Source organism: Notamacropus eugenii, chromosome 3 (assembly GCF_028372415.1).
Source record: "Notamacropus eugenii isolate mMacEug1 chromosome 3, mMacEug1.pri_v2, whole genome shotgun sequence".
NCBI lineage: Eukaryota > Metazoa > Chordata > Mammalia > Diprotodontia > Macropodidae > Notamacropus > Notamacropus eugenii.
This window is the reverse complement of record NC_092874.1, coordinates 468,175,641-468,198,418: the sequence shown is the minus strand read 5'-3', so window position 1 is coordinate 468,198,418 and position 22,778 is coordinate 468,175,641.

Below are 22,778 nucleotides of genomic sequence, written 5' to 3'. Positions count from 1 at the left end.
TAGGCGATTACTGAGCATTCTAAATTACACCCAGATGTGCTGACCTGCATCAACAGAGGAAGTTTCTCAATGGGCATTCATCACAAGTCAACTCCCTAGTCCCTTACTTTGAATAGACTTTGTATTTATTTACTTGTATACATGTCGTATTTCCCTAGTAAATTTGTAAGGTCCTTGAAGGCAGATACTATTTCTTTTTTTAACATGTTTATCTCCAAAATGACTGAACAAATTGTGGTATATGATGGTGATTGAATACTCTTGTGCTATAAGAAAAGACTAGTAAGATTGTTTCAGGAAAACCTGAAATGATTTATATGAACTCATGCAAAGTGAAGTGAGCAGAACCAGGAAAACACTGTATACAGCAGCAGAGATATTGTACAATGATCAACTGCAAAAGACTTAGCTACCTTGATCAAAACAATGATCCAAGATAATTCTAAAGGACCTGTAATGAAAAATGTTATCTACCTCCAGAGAGAGAACTAATAAACTCTGAATACAGCTTGAAGCATACTTTAAAAAAAAACTTTCTTTATCTTGGAGTTTTTTCTGTCTCTGTTTTGCAACATAGCTAATATGGAAATATGTTTTGCATGAGTTCACATGCATAATTGATATCAAATTGCTTGCCTTCTTAAATATCAGGGCAGTTTTCTTTGATAATTTATTGAAAGATGATGTCTAGGCTCTTTTTTTGGTCATGGCTTTCAGGTAGTTCAATAATTTTTATACTATCTCTCCTGGATCTATTTTCCAGGTCAGTGGTTTTTTCCAATGAGATATTTCATATTGTCTTCTATTTTTTCATTCTTTTGGTTCTGTTTTGTAATTTCTTGATTTCTCATAAAGTCATTAGCTTTCATTTGCTCCATTCTAAGTTTTAAGGAATTATTTTCTTCAGTGAGTTTTTGGACCTCTTCCCATTTGGCCAATTCTGCTTTTTAAGTCATTCTTCTCCTCATTGATTTTTTAGACTTCTTTTGCCATTTGGTCTAGTCTATTTTTTAAGGTATTGTTTCCTTTGGTATTTTGGGGGGTTTTCTTTAGCAAGCTGTTGACTCATTTTTCATGATTTTCTTGCATCACTTTCATTTCTCCTCCCAATTTTTCCTCTACTTCTCTTACTTTATTTTCAAAATCCTTTTTGAACTCTTCCATGACCTATGACCAATTCATAATTTTTTTGGAGACTTTTGATGTAGGAGTTTTGATTTCATTGTCTTCTTCTGGTTCTATGTTTTGATCTTCTTTGTCACCAAAGTAAGATTCTATAGTCTGAGGTTTTGTTTTGTTTCTTAATGCTGCTTGCTCATCTTCCCAGCCAAACATTTGACTTTTTAACTCTTTGTCAAGGTAGGACTCTGCTTCCAGTTGGGGTGGGAATGGGGGTGGGTACTGTCCCAGGTTTCAGGGGTTTTGTATCAGCTGCTCAATCCCTCACCATCTGTGGGCCCTGAGCTCCCAGAAACAGCCACTGTTGCTGTTGCTGCTGCTGCTGCCATTGCCACCACCTCTACAGCCCCATGGCTGGGGCCAGGTCCCAGCTGGACTGTGCTCCTCTTTCACCCAGGTCCCACAGAGTTTTCCCACTGACCTTCTATGCTGTCTTTGGCATTTGTGGAAGTCTGGAAACTGACATAGCTACCAGATTCAGTACCCTGAGGCCTGCTCCAGCCCTGTCTGTTCTGGCTCTACTCCTAGTCTGGTGCAATATATCACTCCTGTTGACCTTTCAGGTTGTCTTGGACTGCAGATTTGTTTCACTCTGTCATTTTATGGGTTCTGTAGCTCTAGAATTTGCTTAATGTCATTTTTTACAAGTATCTGGAGGGATTGGGGGAAAATTGAAGCAAGTCCCTATTTTACTCTGGGATCTTGGCTCTGCCCCTAAAATGGATTTTTCCAATTGCTTGCTTTCTCAAGGAGGGGAAAGGAGTGGGAGGGAGAGAATTTGAAATGTTTTTGAATGGTTGTTAATATTTTTACATGAAATTGGGAAACATTTAATGAAATAAACAAAAAAATTTTTTAAAGAAATTTTACCTCCAGAGCCTAGAAACAATACTTTGTACACGGCAGACTCATAAATATTTGTTGAATTTATTGAATTCATTCCTACTTTGCTTAAGGCATCGTTAAGTTTGTTGTTAAGTGCCACATGTTTTTACATTCATAGTTTCCTAATATTGAACCATCTCTGAATTAAATTTGCTTGTGGAAAATTAATTTTTTTTACATATTTCCATATGTCAAATTTGTCATTTTGTTACAATTTGCTATTTTGATTCTGTTTTAAATAATGAGATTGACTGATAATTTTCTTTTTCAGGATTGTCTTTACCAAGTTTTGGAATGAATACTACATGTGCCTTCTAAGAATAAATGGCTAGCACAACATCTTTTATTATGTTTAGAAATTGTGTAGCAGGAATGATTTGTTTCCAAGTTCTGGAAAAATTCAATTGTGTATCTGTGTAGTTTGATTACTTTTTTTTTTTACACAGCAGTTCATTAAAAACTTTATTTCCTCTTTTAAAATTGGTTTAGTTATCAACTAACTAGAGTGGAAAGCAAAGCCTGGCAGAGAGCAATGGCAAGCAATGCCAGGTGGAGAGCAGCAAAGACCAAAGGTTTATGAGGAGAGAGTCTGGCAGAGTCATGCAAGAGCTACCATTATTAACATAGCACATTAAGGTTTGCAAAACACTTTATAAATATTATCTCATTTGATACTCACAACAATCCTATGCTATTATTAGCACAATGTCTGCAATAGAAAATATTGGCATCTTGGCAGTATCAGCCATTAGTTGACCTTTGCAGACAGGTCCTGATCATCCATGTTCTTGGTGTGTGCATATTCTCACATGGATGCCATGGCTTATTTACTCTCCATTTACCTTGCATGCAATTGCTGCGAAAGTTGATTATTTCCACTAAATCAACGTGAATTTGTGGCGGAGTGAGCTCAAGTTGTGTGTGTGTGTGTGTGTGTGTGTGTGTGTGTGTGTGTGTGCCTGTACGTGTGTGGGTATGTGCATGTATGAGAATACATCAGGATATATGATAATTTATTTACACTGATATTTAAGATTCCTTCGTTATGAACTGAATTTGTCATCTGACAAGCTGGAAACTAAAACATAAAAATAGGGCTCATGAACTATGGTTTAGAAAGGATTCTGACCCATAAAAGAGTGAGAATTTGGGGAAGCTTACAGCACTTTACTACATAAATGTTAGAGGTAGGTCCTACTCCCAATCAAAAGGGATAAAGTTGTTTCCTGGAAAATGGGTGAACAGTACTCCCTTCCATTTCTAGATATGCTATCCTCAGATCCTGTAGTCAGAACAGAACCTTAACTGGTCATTCGAAAAGGAAGGTACTAAACAGTATAATGGAAAGAGTTCTAGCTCGGGAATCGGAAGACCTAGGTTCAAATTTTGCCTGTTACTTCCTAGTGTGACTTTAGATGAACTTCCATAGACCTGCCTCATTTTCCTCCTATGTAAAAATGGAGTGGGGATGGGGTGGGGTGGGGTGCTGCTGTTACATGCTACATGATCACTAGGGTTCCTTTTGACTCTAAACCGATGGTTGTTTTCTCCATCTACAGGCAAAAGTATACCACCTTAGCTAGCTTTTTCTCTTCACCATCACCAAAGGTGAAACAAAACACAACACAGGCACTACATTAGACTCTGCTCAGCTTTCACCCACAGGCACATCAGAGGTTGAAGTTGTCCCCATTGCCCTCTCATCCATCCAAAGGGAGTCTGGTCAGAGCTGAAGCACAACAAGATTGCAGTTGTGACTGATGGCTAGGCTATGTTTCACTTCTATCATCCAATCTCAAACAAACCGAATCAAACCAAAAATAAACATGCAGGAGGTGAGTGAGCTTCTTTGTATATGGTTTCCATTCCTTTAAAGCAAAAGCCAGGCAACTCATGGGTCAGATCCAAATATAAAACACAACCCAGGTAGAAACGAATGAATAAGGTCATTCACATCTCTCAGGATCTTGGGGCTACTGCATGAGCCCCTTGGGCTCACCTCTGGGGGCGGCCAGCAGGGCTCCGCTCCATGCCATTGGTTAACATAGCATAACACCATTTGAGGTCAACGTTATTTTTGGTATTCCACACCTTCTCTGTCAAAGCTTATAGCTCTAGTGTCCATTTGTGAAAAAAAGGTTTATTGTCAATGGAGCCGGCGTATCTCATATTCACCAGGCACAATGTATTTCTTTTTGATATTGGATTAGTACACACACACACACACACACACACCCCTATATGTTTATGTACATATACATATAGATGTGTGTATATAGATATATATATACACATACATATATAGTATGTATGCATCATGCACATAAGATATATACATACACACATACATATAGGTGTATATATATATATACACACATATATATATAGGTGTGTTGTATATATATATACACATACATATATAGTATGTATGCATCATGCACATAAGATATACACATATACATATAGGTGTGTGTATACATACACACATATATGGTATGTATACATCATGTACATCATGTGTATCTATACATATATATGATATAATTCACATGGGACACAGACAGATTGCCTTTTGGAAACCTATCAGAGATTGTTGCCGTGGTCCTTCATTCTCAAAGAGGACCAAGGACATGGGAAAATCACAGGGACAATGGGATTGGTAAAGTTGGCTTGCAATGTAAGAGACCAAGTCCCAGTATCACAGACTGTTGAGACGTCACTTTGTTCAGTCCTCTCTTCTCAGGGACGAGCAAACTCAGTCCCAGACAGTCACAGTGTACTTAGTGAAGAATTCCCAGCACTGTTCCTACAAATACCCTAAAATCTTGACACCCCCCCCATTCTAATATCCATTAGATGCAACCTCCTTGGGACTTGAGCTTGTTTTTTTCCTCTTTGTAGTTGTATCCCAGAAGAGGAGAGGACTCAGGGCCAAGACTCTAAAGGAACTAAACAGGAGTGAGTTCTGCTGGTCCTGGGGTAGAGGTAATGACTTCTTCTAAAAGAATATAAGAAGACCCAGCCAAGGACTTCAGCTGAGCCAGAAAATGGAGGCAGTGGAAACTGCAGCCAAGAAGCCTCTGGCAGCAACCAAAGAAGAAGTGTCCAACAGACCATAAGGCAAAAGTCAGTGGAGAAGCACCAAGACATAAGTGGCCCCATGGCATCAGAAGAGTACACTGCCTATCCTCACAAACCTGTCTTGGCCATCCCACCCCACCGTGCCCTAGAAACATATGCACATCTCTCCATTTGTATCATCTATGTGTTTCCACTCTCTCCACAAATTCTAGGTGGATTTTAGGGAGTCTACCCCAAGTTTATGGGGGAAGATGTATTATCGTTATTTTTCTTACTGTGGCATTTTATTTAAATGCCTTTGGTTTGAGTCAGCTGTGTCCTCTGATTGACTATTAAAAGTAAACACTCAAGTAGAGGCTTCTGAACTATAGTTTAAGGGGTGTAGAGCACAAAATATCTTGAACCTGAGATAGCCATTATTTGGGACATTCATCTGGCAAGTTGAGGGATACCACCAGATGTTACAGTGATTATTCCATTAGGATATATTTGCCTTGAGAACAAAGATTGCTTCATTTTTTTCATTTTTTATCCCTAGTGTCTGACACATTGAATCAGTCTACTAGTCAACAAGCTTACTTTATGCCAGGCAGGGTAGCTAAGTGGTACAGAGCACTAGTCCTAGAGTTGGGAAGACTCTTCCTGAGTTCAGATTTGACCTCAGACACTTACTAGCTGTGTGACCCTGGGCAAGTTTGCCTCAATTTCCTCATCTGTAAAAATGAGCTGGAGAAGGAAATGACAAACTACTATCTTTGCCAAGAAAACCCCAAATGAAGTCAGACATTATTGAAAAATGACTGAACATGTGCCAAGCACTGTGCTAAGTGATAGAGATACAAAGGAAATTCAAGGAGATAGGTGATCAAGCCAGCAGTTATTGCTTGGAGTCCACTACTAAAATGATGACTTCATTGTTGTTGTGCTGCTGCATGGCTGCAGGCCTGGTGGGGCCTCTCCCTTAGATTACAGGGGAGCAGCTGGGTGGTGTAGGAGATAGAGCACTGGACCCGGAGTCAAGAAGTTCTGAGTTCAAATCTGGCCTTAGACACTTACTAGCTGTATGACTCTGGGCAAGTCACTTCACCCTATTTATCTCAGTTTCCTCATCTGTAAAAAGAGCTAGAGAAGGAAATGGGAAACCACTCCAGTATCTCTGCCAAGAAAATTCCAAATGGGCTCATGAAGAGTTGGGCACAACTGAAATGACTGAATACCACCCCCACAGAGTAGTGATAAACCTCCAAGCACAGACCCATCAGACCTCATGTCCCCTGACCCTTCTCTCAACTCTCACTTTCTTGCTTCTAAAAACATTCCTGGCACCTTTCCAGTTCTACCTGTCTCCTTGCTGGTGCCCCAGTGGCATGGCTGCAAAGATCAGGAGGCCAATTGGATTCTTTCTTTAATCCTCTCAAGAAACTGGATCAGTCCAGATAGAGTCTTTTTTTCCCTCCTGAGATTGTGAAAACTGAATCCACTGTTAACTTGATTTTGATCAACAAACCCACTGCAACATGAGTGAATGGTTAAATAGTAGTTAGCAGACCTGTGCCTAATCTCCCCTCTGCTGAAGGCAGAGACTCAGACCTCAGTTAAACCAGGGTTTATTCCCCAGAGGAAGGAAAGGTCAAGGAGGAGTGGTCAGTCACCTGTGAGACTGGGTTATCGCTAGCTTGGCCACTGTCATCTCTGCTTTTTAGAGTACTCAAGGACATCGAATTGAAGTTAAACGACTCCTTGGATTTCACCACTCCCCTCTTCGTATCTCTAAGGACTCCCTTCTGGTCATAGCATAACCCACATGTCCTAGGTCAACATTCCAGGCCCTCCCATGCTCTTCCCACCCAATGGAAAGGCAGAGTCATGTAATAGACAGCTTAATGAACTCTAAGACAAAGAGATATGGCTTCAAACCCTGCTTCATACATTTATTCTCCGTGTGACCTTGGATAAGTCACTTACCCTCTCCCAGCCTCAGTTTCCTCATCTGTAAAAGGGGAATGATATTAGCATTTGTCTCACAGTGTTGTAGCAAAGTTTTTAAAAGGTACGTAAAGTACTTTACAAGCCTTAAAACTGTAATGTAGTAGTAAGTTACTATAATCTACTATGACTATCCCCTTGAACAGATGGGAAAGTGAGGCACAGAGAGGATAATTGATATTTGTTTAGGATCTAGGAAAGGAGAGGCTGAACCATTCATGACCAACAGCAAGTTAAATTTTGTGACGCACAGGATCATATATATGCCTTAGACACCATCCAATTCAACCCTATCATTTTCCAAATGAGGAAACTGAAGCTCAGAGAAGGGGAAAGGAGAGGGAATAAGCATTTGTTAAGTGCCTACTATGTGCCAGGCACTTTGCAAATATTTTCTCATTTGATCCTCCCAATAACCCTGTGAGGTAGAAGCTATTATCATCCTCAGTAGAGGAAACTGAGGCAGACAGAGGTTGAGTGACTTACCCAGGGTCATAGGGTTAAGAAGTGTCCAAATTCTAATCTTCCTGACTCCAGGCCCAGCTCTCTCTACATCAGCCCCATTTTTGAAGTAGCTTGTACAAGGTCATATAGTCAGTTCCAAAAAATGTGAATTAATAGCTTTAAGGCTCCCAGTTGCACTCCCCTCTACCTCCCCCTCCCCTTTTGTTGTTTTTACAGAGCAGTCACCTAAAACCCAGTGGTCAAATGACTCGGTCGAAGTCACACAGGTACTAAGAAGCAGATCTGAGATTGGAGCCAAACCCATTTGACTCCAAATCTCAAGCCATTCCCCATCTCCAAACCCCTATCACCCCACAATGCACCATGCTGCTGTCTCCCCATAAGCCAACACAACTTCACTTGGGGTGTTGTTCTAAAGCAAGAACTTCCTGATGTGTTGGTTTTTTTAAAATCAGTCAGGATCCAAGATGTTAATTTCTTATCATAAATACTCTCCGCTCCTGTCCTCCAACTCCATAAACATGGTTCACAGAAACACTTGCAAGGCACTCCCTCTCTGCACAAGTGATAAGAATGCTTGGGATGTTTTTGGAAACATAACTAAAGAGGAGCATTCTTCAAAAATGATACAATAACAGTCTTCTCGGGGTGCTACTTCATGGGTCTCTCTTCCGCTCTCAAGGTCCCCCAAAATGTTCAATGAATCAACATCCATGACCCCACATAGTATTCATGGATATGAAGGTTCCCAAGGCATCCTCCCCTCCCCATCTCATTGGGGTTATCAACTCCTCTCCTCCCTCAAAGTCTGCCTCCAATTAGCATCCCTCATACAAACCCTATTAAGCTCTTTATCAAAACTCTGCTGAGCTGGATTCCAACTCTTTCTGTGTGACTATCTCATTCAGCTTCCTGGGTCTTACCATTGCTTCACATTCCTCTCAAGTGGATGTTTTCTACAGTCCTCATTTCCTCCACTTCTAAATCTCTATTTGTAAAAACAGAAAATCAAGTTGCAGAAAATATATAACTCCCCTTCTCTGGGAAGATTACACCAGCCTTAAAGAGAGCAAAACTCTCAAAGAAACCCTATTTACTCTCTACAGATGAAGGATCATTAGGATAAATTTCCCCACTCAAAGTCTGTTTTATTTTTGTCAAGACCTCAGAAAGAAGATAATGAGCCATTCATTTCTTCCCTCACTGTTGCTGGAGTTGTGAATTAGTTCAGCCATTCTGAGACCATACTGCAAAAGTTATCAAATTGTGAATACCCTTTCACCCATCTATACCAACTACTAGACTTCTAGTTTATATCCCAAAGATACACTAAGGATATCCTAAGATATCCTAACTACTAGGTCTATATCCCAAAGAAATAAAAAAAGAGGGAAAGGATCTACATAGACAAAAGTATTTATAGCAATTCTTTTTTGTGGCAGTCAAAAAAAGGAAACCAAGGGCTTGTCCCCCTGTTGGGGAACAGCCAAACAAATTATGGTCTGTAAACATAATGTGCTATATAAGAGATGATGAAACGGATAGTTTCAGAGGGAACTGGGAAGACTTTTATGAACTAATACAGAGTAAAACAAGAAGAACCGGAGAATGGTTTCTACAACGATACTATGGCATCGTTGTATCTCTAGAGAGAAAAACCACTTTTAAAGATTGTAGAATTCTGATCAATATAATAATAAACCATGAGTTCAAAATAATGAGAATGCAACATACTGCTCCTCTACCAACAGAGAGCTTCAAATAGCAAAAGAAACCTACATTTTTGGACATAACTGATATGGGAATTTATTTTACTGGCTCACGGTACTTATGTACTCAGGGTTTATTTTTTCTTTTTAAAATTTGTTCAAAAGGGAAGATTTTTTTTTTAAAAAAGAGGCACAGATTAATTTTTAAAAGTACATAAGGTTGCTCTTCAACGTAAAAATTGTTTTAAATGTATTTCAGTTTCAAACCTGACACAGTCTTTCTGGAGGTAGTTCAACCAATTCCCAAGCATTTACCTCAATAAGCATTTGTTAGTCACCTTTTATGTGAAAGGCACTGGTTCTAGGTGTTGGTGATAGAAAGACAAAAAGAAAACAATTTTGGTCTTTGAAGAACTTACATTCTATTGGGAGGAAGCAAGGAATTTACAAGAGAAATAACTCTGAAATTCATAAGGATTTATTTGGGGGACTGAGGGGAACACTATCCTGGGATAGTGATGGGAAAGGGGTTGTGATTAGGAAAGGCCCATGGTAGGAAGGGGCACTAAACCTTGAGGAAATTCTGAGAGGTAGATCTGAGAAAGGAGGTCATGCCAGGCATCAGGTCCTGCCTAGTCAAGGCACAGAGATGAGAGATGATACCTGGTGAACAATTATCCACCCTATTTAGTGGGAGCATGGCATTTGTGAAGGGGAGTGATGGGAAATCAGTTCTGATTTTGTATTGAATCAAATAAACATCCCAAAAGGAAGAAAATAGATATGACAAATAGTAAAGAATTCAGATCTTCTCTATTCTTCCACTCTTTCCAAGAGGATGAATATATTTATTAAGTAGAAATTATATGTTGTCCTGACCATGGAAAGATTTGTTTTAGAGGAAGCACAATTCTGTGGGGGATCAGAAAGGGGGAGTGTTTGTGTTTAGTTTTCTTCAAAAACCTGTTTGACAACGTGACTTTTCTGCATTAAGAGTTTAACGTGCACACATAATAATCCTGAGATGGAAAATCTATAGAAGCTCTCCTCATTTCTCAGAGTGATGTGACCCAAGGGGAAGAAGGTAAAATCCCCAGACCATTCCCTTTACATCTACTTTCTGGGCAGTTGCAGCATTGAAACTCCTCTTCAGTTGGGAAGAAGGACAAGGTAAATGATGTCATGAACTTACTGAGTTTGTGTCTGGGAAGAGAGCTTAGAAAGTGCTAACTAGTCTGGAGGTGTCAGACATGTGATGGCATGTGGCCACCCCAACCAGATTAAACATGATTGGGACATACTTAACAAAAATCAATAAAGATGTAATAGAACATAGGTAATGCTAATTTCCTAAGTCATATTGACCCATCGGAATCCTTGTGTACAGTTTATTGGCTCCATTTCTATTTGAGTTTGACACCAAGGATCTAGTCCAATCTGCTTCATTTTACAGGTAGGGAAGCTGAGGCTTACTAATGCTTCTAATGATAGATCATGTCTAAGCCAAGACTAGAATATGTGCTTTTTGGATTCTATAAGGTATCCTCCGTTTCTCCAGCCCTCTCCATTTTATCTTCTGGAATTGTAGACATGGCTGGCAACATGGGCCAGACAACCATGCACAACATTCCAACTGCTCCCTCTCTATACTCAACAGCAGTCGGTGTCTTGCTTCAAACTTCTTTCCCTGTTCCTCCTGGCTCAAGTCCACAGCTGACCTGTGCCTTTTGGTGTTCTGCTAAAGTCTGAAACCAGGAGAGGGTCAGCATCAACACCTAAGCAGATATGAGGACCTTTTGAAATGAATGGACTGCACTTTCATCAGAGATGGACAAATATTACCATCAAAACACCAGTAGATCCACCCCATTTCATGTGTTTGTTGTACTCTTTCCTGTGTCATCTACAAATCATCTTGGGATGATGGATCAGTTTAACTTGGTGTAGTAGGAAGAACTGTGACAAATTCTAGGAGGGCTGCTTGTCTTCCTGGGGAAACTGAGGCAAAGTATTCAACTACTCTCAATTTCAATTTACTCATATGAAGAATAGCCTGGTGTGCTATGGTCCATAGGGTCACAAAAAGTTGAACACAAATGAACAACAGCCAGAGAATCCCAAATGTTATTCTAAGTTATAATAATCATGAACCAACTTTCTTTATTTTAGGTTATACATGTGCAATCATGTTAAGCATATTTCCACATTAGTCAAGTTGTGAAAGAAGAAACAGAGCAAAAGGGAAAAGCCACAAAAAACAAAGTGAAAATAGTCTGCTTCAATCTGCATTCAGATTCCCTAGTTCTTTCTCTGGATATGGATAGTATTTTCCATGACAAGTCTCTTGGAATTGTCTTGGATCATTGTTGGTTGATGAGAAGAGCTAAGTCTATCAAAGTTGATCATCACACAATCATCAACCAACTTTCAGAACGATAATAATGATAAACTTTCCAATGTGTTTGCAGGTCTACTCATTTTCTGCAATAAATCATAGGATCTTAGACCTTACCAATCAACCAGTAATCATTTATTAAATGCCTACTGTCTCCCAGACATGTTTCCAGGAGCTGAAGAATACACAGACAAAAATGAAATAGGAAAAAAGACCTCCCCTGCTTCTTTAGAGAGGTGGGGAACTATGGGTACAGAACACTGCATATTTGTCCATCTTTTGTAATGTATTGATTAGCTTTGCCAAACGGTTTTCCCCCTGTTTAAAAAAAAAGTCTTTTTCATGGAGATACTTATCTGGGAGGAGCTGAGAGAAAGGACACATTGAGAAATGTGGATATTATAAAAATAAAATATGAATACAATTATTTTTAAAACAGAAAAAAATGATACAGTCTCTACTCTCAGGGAGGTCACATTCCATTGCCAGAGACAAGGTCGTCATCAGTTTCAACCACATCATTCTTCAGGTAAAGGGAACCAAAGTCCATAGAGGTCAAGAGACTTGGCCAAGGTCGCTCAGCAAGTGAACAGCAGAGTTGGATCCAGGTGTCAGGTCTTCCTGAATCCTGAGCTGTCCTCTTTCCATCGTAACCGTAAGTTTAAGAGTTCTATCTCTATAGACATCGACTTTTCCCAACAACAGATGAAAAAATGGCTTAACATATTGACTGCTCATTGACAAAAGGTGTCTCTTTGATGCTTTCAAACCCTGTGATGTGTGGCTTATCTCAAATTGCCTCGATCCTGGCCCCAGGCCACCTCCTACACTTATGTTTTCACATGTTCACATGATATCCGTCAGGGCTAGGCCACCAAAGCACTTGGTTACAGTCTGAGGGTCTGGAAAGTTCAAAAAGATTCTTGTGTTTCCTCTTGCTCTTCTATGAAATTATCTGAATCCCAGGCCAGGGGCCAGGCCTATTCTCCATTGACTGCTGAAGGAGCCCTGGTGACAACTTAACTCTGGAGTAGGACACACAAATCTCCTCTGATTTCTTTCAAGGTGAAAAAAGAGCTGAAAACACATGTACCACATGTGGGTGAGGCAGCTGATGTTCCGCTGGACAGTGAGCCAACCCTAGATAAGAGTGGGACGGAGGCTGACATTGGTCTTTGGGTCCTTGAGCTGGGATTGTGGGGAGTGGAGAAAGGGGTTAACCAAGCAGAACTGATCCTAACCCTGGAGTGCTGAGATCTGGGTTCTGGATCCGGCTTTGCTTCTGCCCATGGTTCCATCTGTTTGGCACCGAACAGAACATGCCTGATCATTCTTCCACTCAACAGCCCTTCCTCTACTCCAAGGCAGCTCTTGTGACCCATGCCTTCTCTTCTTGAGGCTCAACCCCTTCAGTTGCCTCAGATGATGCGCGGAGGCCATGGAGACTTTTCCCCATCCAGGTTCCTCTCCTTTGGAAGCCCTCTAATTTCCCAATGCTCTTCCTAAAGTGTGACCCCCCAGGACTGAAGGTTAAGACTGGTGTGGCCTGATCAGAGCAGGGGAAACTGTCACCTTCCTCCTGCAACTTCTTTCAGTTCAGCAAGAATCTAAGTGCTCTCAAAGGAAGACCCTGCTCTAGACACTGGGTACACAAGCACAAGCCAGAAACTGGCTTTCAGCCCCACTCCCATGCTATGATTCTCTAAATTCAGCCCTAAAACTCAGCTAGCTCTCTTGGCTTCCATGTCTGGTGGCTGAGAACCAGTGGATAGTGACATAGTGGGTAGACTGCCAGCCTTGGAACCTTACCTCAAACACTTACTAGCTGTGTGACCTTGAGTAAGCCATTTTCTGAGCCTCAGTTTTTTTCATATGTAAAATAAGGGGATTTTCTCCTTTCAGTTCTGAATCTACAATCCAATGATTTAATTTAGGGTCAGGGAGCAGTCTTTATCAGGGAGTGAACACCAAGTGGTTAGAGACTCTCAACTTTACCCACAATCCTCTTTTTCCATTTTATGTATATTCAAATGACCATTCTATTAGGTGTCTATTAAATTCACAATATTCTGATCCTCCCCCTGAGCTCCTTAAGAGCCAGGATTGTTTCTGTTTTATATTTTAAAAGCATGAGCTTGGGAATGGCTGAACAACTTGTGGTATATGAATGTAATGGAATACTATTGTTTTAAAAGAAATGACGAACAGGAAGACTTCAGAGAGGCCTGGAAGGAATTATATGAACTGATGCTGAGTGAAAGGAGCATAACCAGGAGATCATTGTACACAGTAAGAACCCCAGTGTGCAAGGAATTTTTCTGGTAGACTTAGCCTTTCACAACAATGTAAGGACCTAAAACATTCCCAAAGGACTCTTGAGGCAGAATGCCATCCACATCCAGAGAAAGAACTATGGAATTGGAAAGCAGAATGAAGCAGAATATTTTCTGTTGTGTTATATTTTGTTTTGTTTGGATTTTTCTCATGGTTTCTCCCATTCATTTTAATTCTTCCATGCAACATGACTAATGTGAAAATATATTTAATAAAAGAATGTATGTGTAGAATCCATATAAGATTGCATGCTGTCTCGAGGAGGGAGAGGTGACGGAGGGGGAGAAAATCTAAGATTTATGGAAGTGACTGTAGAAAACAGAAAACAAATAAATTAAAATAATTTTTTAAAAAGCATGAACTTAACAAATGCTTGGTGATTGATTGTTGATTGAGAACAAAAAAATTTTAAACCTGTAAATTTACAGTTTTAACACAATCATTTTTATCCTTAAAAAACTTCCGGTTGCTATCTACTGACCAGGTGGGTCAGACCAGTGTGATATATCTCTTTAATTTAATTCCGTCCCGTTCAATAAGCATTCATTATGCACCTACTATGTGGCAGGTGCTATATTATTACATGCTACCTCCCTCCTGGGGGCCAAGTGCTATTAAGGAACATCCAGGAGAAGAAGCACTGTCCGCCAACCCAACTACCTTCTCTGCAATGTGTAGTCTTTGGGAGTTTCACAGGACACTAAGAGATTATGTGACATCCTCCGGATCACCCAGCCTGAATGGGTCAGAGTCAGGATTGAATTCAACTCTTCTTGGTAGGGGCCAGCTGTCTTCCATTATGGCATTGTGCCTCTGAGGTACTAAGACAAGAATGAAATAGATTGAAACGTTTTCACTGCTTTTCAGGTGGACAGCTCTACAGAAAGTACTCCTCAAAAATCAATGTTAAAAATAATTTTAAAAAACGTATCCCCACATCTTCTATGCATCTCAATTTCCTCATCTATACAGAAGGAAAAAAAACCCGGGAACATCAAGAGTCCTATATGACTTTACTGAATGAAATGAACTCATCTCTCTGGGCCTTAGTTTGCTTATCTGTAAAATGAACCTCTAAAGAGTGACTTAGACTTTGGTCCCATGCCCTGGATCCCAAGGGAGTTCTGTGGCTTGAAATTCAAGCTATATCTAGCATTTGGGCAGAGGGAGAGTCTTATAGAAAGCGTGGCAGTGGCAATGGAGAGGGAAGGGGTGAGAAAGCTCTCTAAGAACTCAACCTGCTCAGAAAACTTGTTCCCTCCATAATTTTCTTGGTTGCCTATCTAGGCTGTGGTTTGTGTAGGCTCAGAATAGCTACCTTTAAGAGTTTTGAAAAATAAGTGCTAATACAAGATCACTGTAGCATCCCTCATCTCTAGCAGAAAATGTTGTTTTCCCTTTTTATGTGTTCCACCTACAAAAAGAGAAGTGGAAAAAGCCACCACCTTCCCCTCCCCTCAACAGAGGTGTCTTAGATGTGACAAGGCAAGGCACGCTGCCAAACACTGCCCACTGGGTAAATCACCCCCAACACGCTGCAGCCTTGAAAGGGCTGGGGTCTTGTTTGCCTACTTAGTGAATCCTCACAAGTGGACATTCTAAAACTCAAATAATACTGAGTCTTGCCAAAAAACCAGTTTTTGACACTGTAAATTGGGTCCTCTCTGACCAACTAGGGAGACTGTGCAGGAAGGAATCTTCTTCCCTGTGTCATCCGTCAAGAAGGCAACCAATCTCTGCTTGATGGAGGAGATACCCACTGTCTCTTAAGACAGCCCGTTCCATGCTGGGACGACTCTCTTTGTAGGAAGCTGTCCCTGTCACATAGGCAATAGTGCTTGTAAAGGAGACTCTACAGAGCTGCATTTCTGGGGTAAGATTACCCCCTAGAAGACAATCTGCTGAATAAAATATGGCACACCCAATGCTAGGATGAGTAGCAGAGAGCGTGTCGGACATGAAGTCAGGAAGACCTGAATTCGAAACCTGTTCCTGAAATGAGCTGTGTGACCCCGAGTAAGTCATAAACCTCTCTCAGCCTCATTTTCCTCCTTTGTAAAATGGCAATAATAATTATACCTACTTCTTAGCTTTGTTCAGAGAATCAAATGAAGTAATTATATGTCAAGTGCTTGGTGAGTTCAAATCCGGCCTCAGACACTTACTAGCTGTGTGACCTTGGGCAAGTCACTTCACCCTGTCTGCCTCTGTTTCCTCATCTGTCAAACGATCTGGAGAAGGAAATGGCAAATCACTGCAAGATCTTTGCCAAGAAAATCCCAGATGGGGTCACAAAGGGTCAGAAATGACTTTAAATCATTCCACAACAACTTCTTGCTCTTGTGATGGTTGGTGGTGCTTTTGAGATGCAGAATGACATAGCAGATGGAGCTCTGGATTTGGCAGCATGAAGCCCTGGGTTCAATTTCCTTTGGGGCACATATTAGGAGTGAGACCTTGGGCAAGTCCCTTATCTCTAGGAGTCACAGTCTCTTCATCTGAAAAATTGATATGATCGCAGTCCCTGTAGCACCAACCTCACCGGGTTGTTGGCTCCTCAAAGTAGATCCCTTACGTAAAGTATGTGGGCACCTTAAAGCCCGACAGAAATGTTAGCTGTTATTCCTGTCTGCCAGTGAGGGGGTGGGGAGCTCCCTGGAACTCCTGCCCAGTGGCCTGGCATCCTGGGAACTTCTTCAGCCTGCTTGACTGGAGGTCGTCTCATCCCGGGTATTTCCTACAAACGGTTCTGGCATTTGAAAGGACGCTCGGCCCCCAGGAGTCTGTATGTTCACAAAGGACGTTATCAGTTGTTGATGAGCCCCTGTCCAGGCCCACAGACAGGCAGCTTCCTCTGGCCCTGGAGCTCCCGCCGGCTATGGAGCCAGGAGAAAGGTGATAAGCCTCAGAGGAGATGTTTTAGGAGCCTCGCCTATCTCCTACACCAGTGGCCCAGGCACATTTTCCATAGTTGCCATTTACAGATAGACTGGCTGCTTTCGGATAAGGACTTGGGGTGGGGGAGCAGAAATCATTAAAGGGTTATGGTTTAGGATAAGGACTGGAGGAAAAACCATTAAAGGGTCCTGCTGATGTCCAGTTAGCCTCCCTTGGAAATCTCTTAGGAAGCCAAGGACCATGTTTTAGGAATAAGCAACTTTTTTAAAGTTAATATCCAAAGAAAACGCTGTTGATTTCTCGATTATCACCAGATGAGGTAGGTCTGATGTCAGCTAGGACTGTCCCAGTCAGGCAGGGAAATGCTGCCTGGGGAGATGAAGACCTCAGGCTCCACAGAGTCACAGAATGTCTCAGGACAGTTCTGCGCGTCAGGACATAGGCCTGAGGCATTCACTGTGAGCCAAACTCCTTGGGTACAGTGCATAAGGAAGAAAGGAAAATCCTAGCTGGCGAGGTCTCTCCTCTGAAAGATCCTCACTGTGTGACCCTGGGTGAGTCACTGAACTCCTCTGAGCCTACATTCCCTCATCTTTGGGGGTGGGGGTGGGGAGAAGCTCCACTTCACGGTGTTGTGGAGGGGCAACATGTGATGTCACACATGGTGTTTGTAAAACTTCATTTTCTAAGCACCTTTTAAGATACAGAAACAGACAACCAGCCATAGACGGGCTGGCATTTCTAGGAGTGGAACGGGGAAATTCTATCATCCACAGTGAGCATTTGGATGCAGGCTTAATAAAGAATAATGAATGGGCAGCTAGGTGGCGCAGTAGATAAAGCGTTGGGGTTGAGTTCAAATCTAGCCTCAGATACTAGCTGTGTGACCCTGGGCAAGTAATTTAGCCCTGTATGTCTCAGTTTTCTCATCTGTGAAATGGCCTGTCGAAGGAAATGGCAAACCACTCCAGTATCTTTGCTAAGAAAGCCCCAAATTGAGTCATGAAGAGTCAGACACGCTGAACAGCAGAAGCAAAGAATGATGTCGAGTTCTTAAACTTTATTGATATTTCACATTGGTCACTTTCCAATATTTAGGTTAGCCTATTGGCTTTATACCATTGGCCTTTCAACAGGACCTGAGTTCAAATTCCACCTCTGGTGCTGATCCCTCACCTGTAAAATGAGGGAGTTGGACTAAGTCATCTTCAAGGTGCCTTGGGGTGAGAGATCCATGCTCCTCTGACTCTGCTTGACAATACTCAGTGATAGTAAAAATAACAGACATTTTTTAAGTCTGCAAAGCACCATCCATACATGATCTCATTGGCATTATTCAACATCTGTACTAGCATACAGTAAGCTCTTAATAAATGCTTATTGACCGACTAAAGACTATGAAAGTTATTGTTTTACAAAATCACTTTAAAAATTGAGCCACAGACAACTAGGTTCTTTGTTCCCCAAGTCCCCCTCTGTAAGGGTGGGAGAGCCCTCCCGTCCTTCTAGTAAACCAGGTTCTCAGAATTGGTGTGATCAGCTCCTCACTCTTCTTCACCCTTTCAGCCTTCATACATGGTTTCTCATACGTGATCCTCCTCTCCACTTGCACTGCCACCATTTTGGTTCAAGTCTTTGTTTTTGCTTGGACCATTGCAATTGCCTTTAATTGGCATCTTTAATTCAAATCTCTCCTCCCTCTAAGCTACCTTTTTCAATGCTACCAAAGCGATTTTCCTAAATTGTAAGGTTTCCCTCCTCCACTCAAGAAATCCCAGTGACTCCCTAGAACCTCTAAGATAAATTCTGAACCATCTTTGCATTTAAAGTTCTTCACGATCTGGCCCCTTCCTCCTTCCCCATTCTTCTTACACTTTGCTCCCTTTCATGTACTTTAAAATCCATCCAGAATGGCCTGACTTGTTCTCCACACACTATACTTCATTTCCCACTTCTGTCTTTACCTCGGCTGTCTCCTATGCCTAGAAAGCTCTTGTTCCTCATCCTTTCCTTTCGGAATCCCTGGTCTTCCCCAAATGGCTCCAATCCTGCCTTCTTCAGAAGACCTTTCCCAGCTCTGCTATTGGGGTCTTCCCTGGAAGGTTATTTCCCCCCACTCTGTATGTTACTCATGTTCATGTCGCCCCCCCCATTAAAAAGTAGATTTATTGAAGACAGGAAATCCCCAGTGTGTTAAGACATATTTTTATTCATAGTAAGCATTTAATAAATATTTACTGATTTATTAATCCAACAAAGCCAGGTCATCTCAGGAGCTTTTAAAGATAAAACTTGAAGTGGGACACCAAAGAGATGTGAAGTGAAACAGATACATCAGAATTCCCATAGCAATTTGTTCTTACAATTGATGATGGCAAAACCACCGTATATGGATTCTATTATCTCAATAGCTGTTGTGTTAAACTAGGAATGAAGAATGATACCTAAGAAAATAAAAGAATGATTGACCACAAGGAAACAAACCATGTTAGAAATAACACATTGTTAAAGGTATCTAGGGACCAACATTCAAGATAATTCAAAGATGGGAAGGTTCCAACGGAATGGGAAAAGATAATGAAGAGTTTTATTATCATAAAAAAGGTAAATAAAAATAGATCAATCTAACGAGCTTACTTCCTCGTGACTCTAAAATACTTAGGAGAATGAGCTACAAAGCATATTATTAAGTACTTACTATGTGCCAAGTACTGTTGCTAAATAGGGGATATACATTTAGAAATTGAGAGTCATTCTCGTCAAGGAACTTCTATTCTTACTTTTGGAAAATAATGGGAAAAAAGACAAATGACAAAAAATCTTAGGAACTGCTTACTTTCTCAGTTCTATAAAAATTTTATGGCAACAACCTGCAGTCATTAAAGAAATGGGAGGCTTCCATGGACGACCTTCTACAGCAGACCACCTCTTCATGGTCCCAATGAACTGAAAGGCATGAGAGACACAAGATCCCCCCACACTTATTTGTTTGATCCCCCAAAACATCTGATTCAGTAGAGCAAAATGCTGCTCTAAAAACTCTCCTCTCACACACTCTCCTCCTTCCCTGAAGGTGTCAAAGTCAAATGGGATTCCTCTAAGGAGGAAATAACAGTCATAACTTTGCCTGACAACTTTTTGACTATTAGTGTCAAGCATTGCATCAAATAGGCAAATATTTGCTCTTGTTATGGAAAATTGGCCCGGCCAAGTCTAAAGGGGAAGTGAAATTTACTATACATAATGAAGCCCTCCATATATTTATATCTGTAACTTACCTTGTGCAACTTAACTTGTCCCTGGAAGGTCATGGAGCATCCTAAATTAGATCCACAAACTAGTCAGAAGTCTGGCCTAATTATTTACACAGGAAAAGCCACGTGGCTAAAGAATGCTTCTAGGCTATTAAATGTGCTTGGATGGACAGCCCATAGAGCTAGACAAATAGTACATGTATCTTCTCCATACACAGAAATTGGGCAATGAGCTGGGCCCATGAATGAACAGGAGGAAGAAACTGGGCTAGGTTGCTTTTGGAAAATGATGAAAGGGATGCACTTAATAAATGTCTGTTGACTGACAAAAGCCCATCTTTTAATACTAATTATTTAATATTAAGGTTCTTTCAGTGATGCTATCTGCCTACGAGTCCTGGAATTCCACCATTTCCAAAGAATTCAAGTAGGATGTCACTCAAGGGGCAATGGAGAGATGAACATAATGGACGTAAATAGAATATAAAATATCACTTAAGAATTTCTCAGAAAAAGTAGGGAAAAGGATGTCATTCTTGAGATATAAGATGACAAGAGGTGGGCTGCTTGTGGGGCAAGAAGACAGGATGACAAATCAAGAGTCCATGTGCTCCATCAGCCTCCTTCTCATAATGTCAAGAGACTGAGAGGAAGGCTCCTAGCATGTTGGTTGGACACACATGGAGGTTTATAGAAAGACATAAATAAGACTTATACAAGAAGAGAAGCTATGGGTGAAGATGAGAGTACCAACATCGATGAAATCACAGATTCACCCTGGTATGGACATATTTATCAATTTTATAGAGTAAAATGAAACTTTAAAAACTATCCTCCATTAGTGTCTACCATACATACATGAAGATTGTATAAGATTCCTTGATAGCTGCAACTTCGGTAATAATTTTATTCAGTGTTCTTCTTCTGATTACCAGTGTCCATCATAAGACAGGGAAGCCTTTGTCATTGCGAAAGGCATTTACCGCGATTATGGAGAATGTCTTACACAGTCCAAGTGGAAAAAGAATTCCTTATATATGAAGTCTTCCATATGCTCCTCTTCATGGATGGAATTGTACTGATTGCTTTCTGCCATGGAATGTTGCATGTTCTCCTCAATGAGATTCATGACCACCCAAAAGGAATTCATCAAATAATCTGTGTAGGAAAAGCCAAAAAGATGAAGAATGCATGCTTCCCAAATTATGGCAAGCATTTAGGTGGGTGGATCATCAAAGTGGTGCATCAATACATATTTCATTTTATATGGATAATAAATTGGACCCAGAATCAAATTGGAGGAGGTTAAGTTGGACCTCATTTGAGAAATTATGCCACCCATTCAATGATCCCAAACAACTTACTCCCATTAAAGCCTTTCATGAATACCAATGTTCTCCTATTGATTTTAGATGTCTGCCAATCATGAAGTGTCAGGATCTCTGATCAAAATGGTGAGTGACCTCAAAGGATGGAGGAATCACAGAATCTGGGAGTAGGAAGGTACCTTAGCAGCCAATTAGTCCAACATATAACCAACATGAATCTTCATTGTAACATACTTGATAGTCATCTGACCTCTACTGAAAGAGTTTCAGTAATGGGGAACTCACCATCACTGGGAGGCAGCCATTCCAGTTTTGGACTGCGGTAATTATTAGTGAGCTTTTCCTGACATCAAGCCTTAACATTCTTTGAGACTTCTGCTAATTGTCCTTAGTTCTGCCCACTGGAACCAAGCAGACCAAGTCCAACTTCCTTCAAATGACACTGTGATCCCACCCTCTATCTTCTCCCCAGAGGAGAAAAACCCTCCCAGGATCTTATCATTGATCCTTACTTGGCATGGACTCAAGGTCCTTCACCATCCTATTTGCCCTCCCCTGAACAGTCCTGAGCTTTTTGATGTTTTTAAAACTTGATTTACAGAACTGGAAGCAATACTTCAGATGTGGTTTGACCAGGGCAGGATACAGTAGGGCTTCTCCTTAGTCCTGGAAGACCGATCTCTCTCTCTCTCTCTCTCTCTCTCTCTCTCTCTCTCTCTCTCTCTCTCTCTCTCTCTCTCTCTCTCTCTCTCTCTCTCTCTCTCTCTCTCTCTCTCTCTCTCTCTCTCTCTCTCTCTCTCTCTCTCTCTCTCTCTCTCTCTCCCTCATTGCAGCCCAAGATCAAACCAGTTTTTTCTTACCATGCCATCCTGATGACTCATACTGAGCCTGTACTCCACTAAAACCGCAAGACCAACCATTATTTAACCATACTTTACCCATACTGCACTTATAAAATTGATTCCTTGAATCCAAATTTGACTTTCCATTTATCCCAACTGAATTTTATCTTATTAGCTTCAGCCAGCACTGCTCTAGCTTATTGAGTTTTGGGGCCTTTTGGGTGTTAAACTTGTCATTCACTGTGTTAGCTTTTTGCTATTTGCAGTTTGAGCAGAATTGTATCAATGCAAGAGTGCCTGGTGACTCTAAGTGGAAAGTGGCACATTCACAAGGCTGATTAGTACATAAGAAATGGTACCAAAAAATCATCGAAGGAAAAGAGGTGAGCTTTTTTGTAGAGGACTAGTAAGTGGATTGCCTA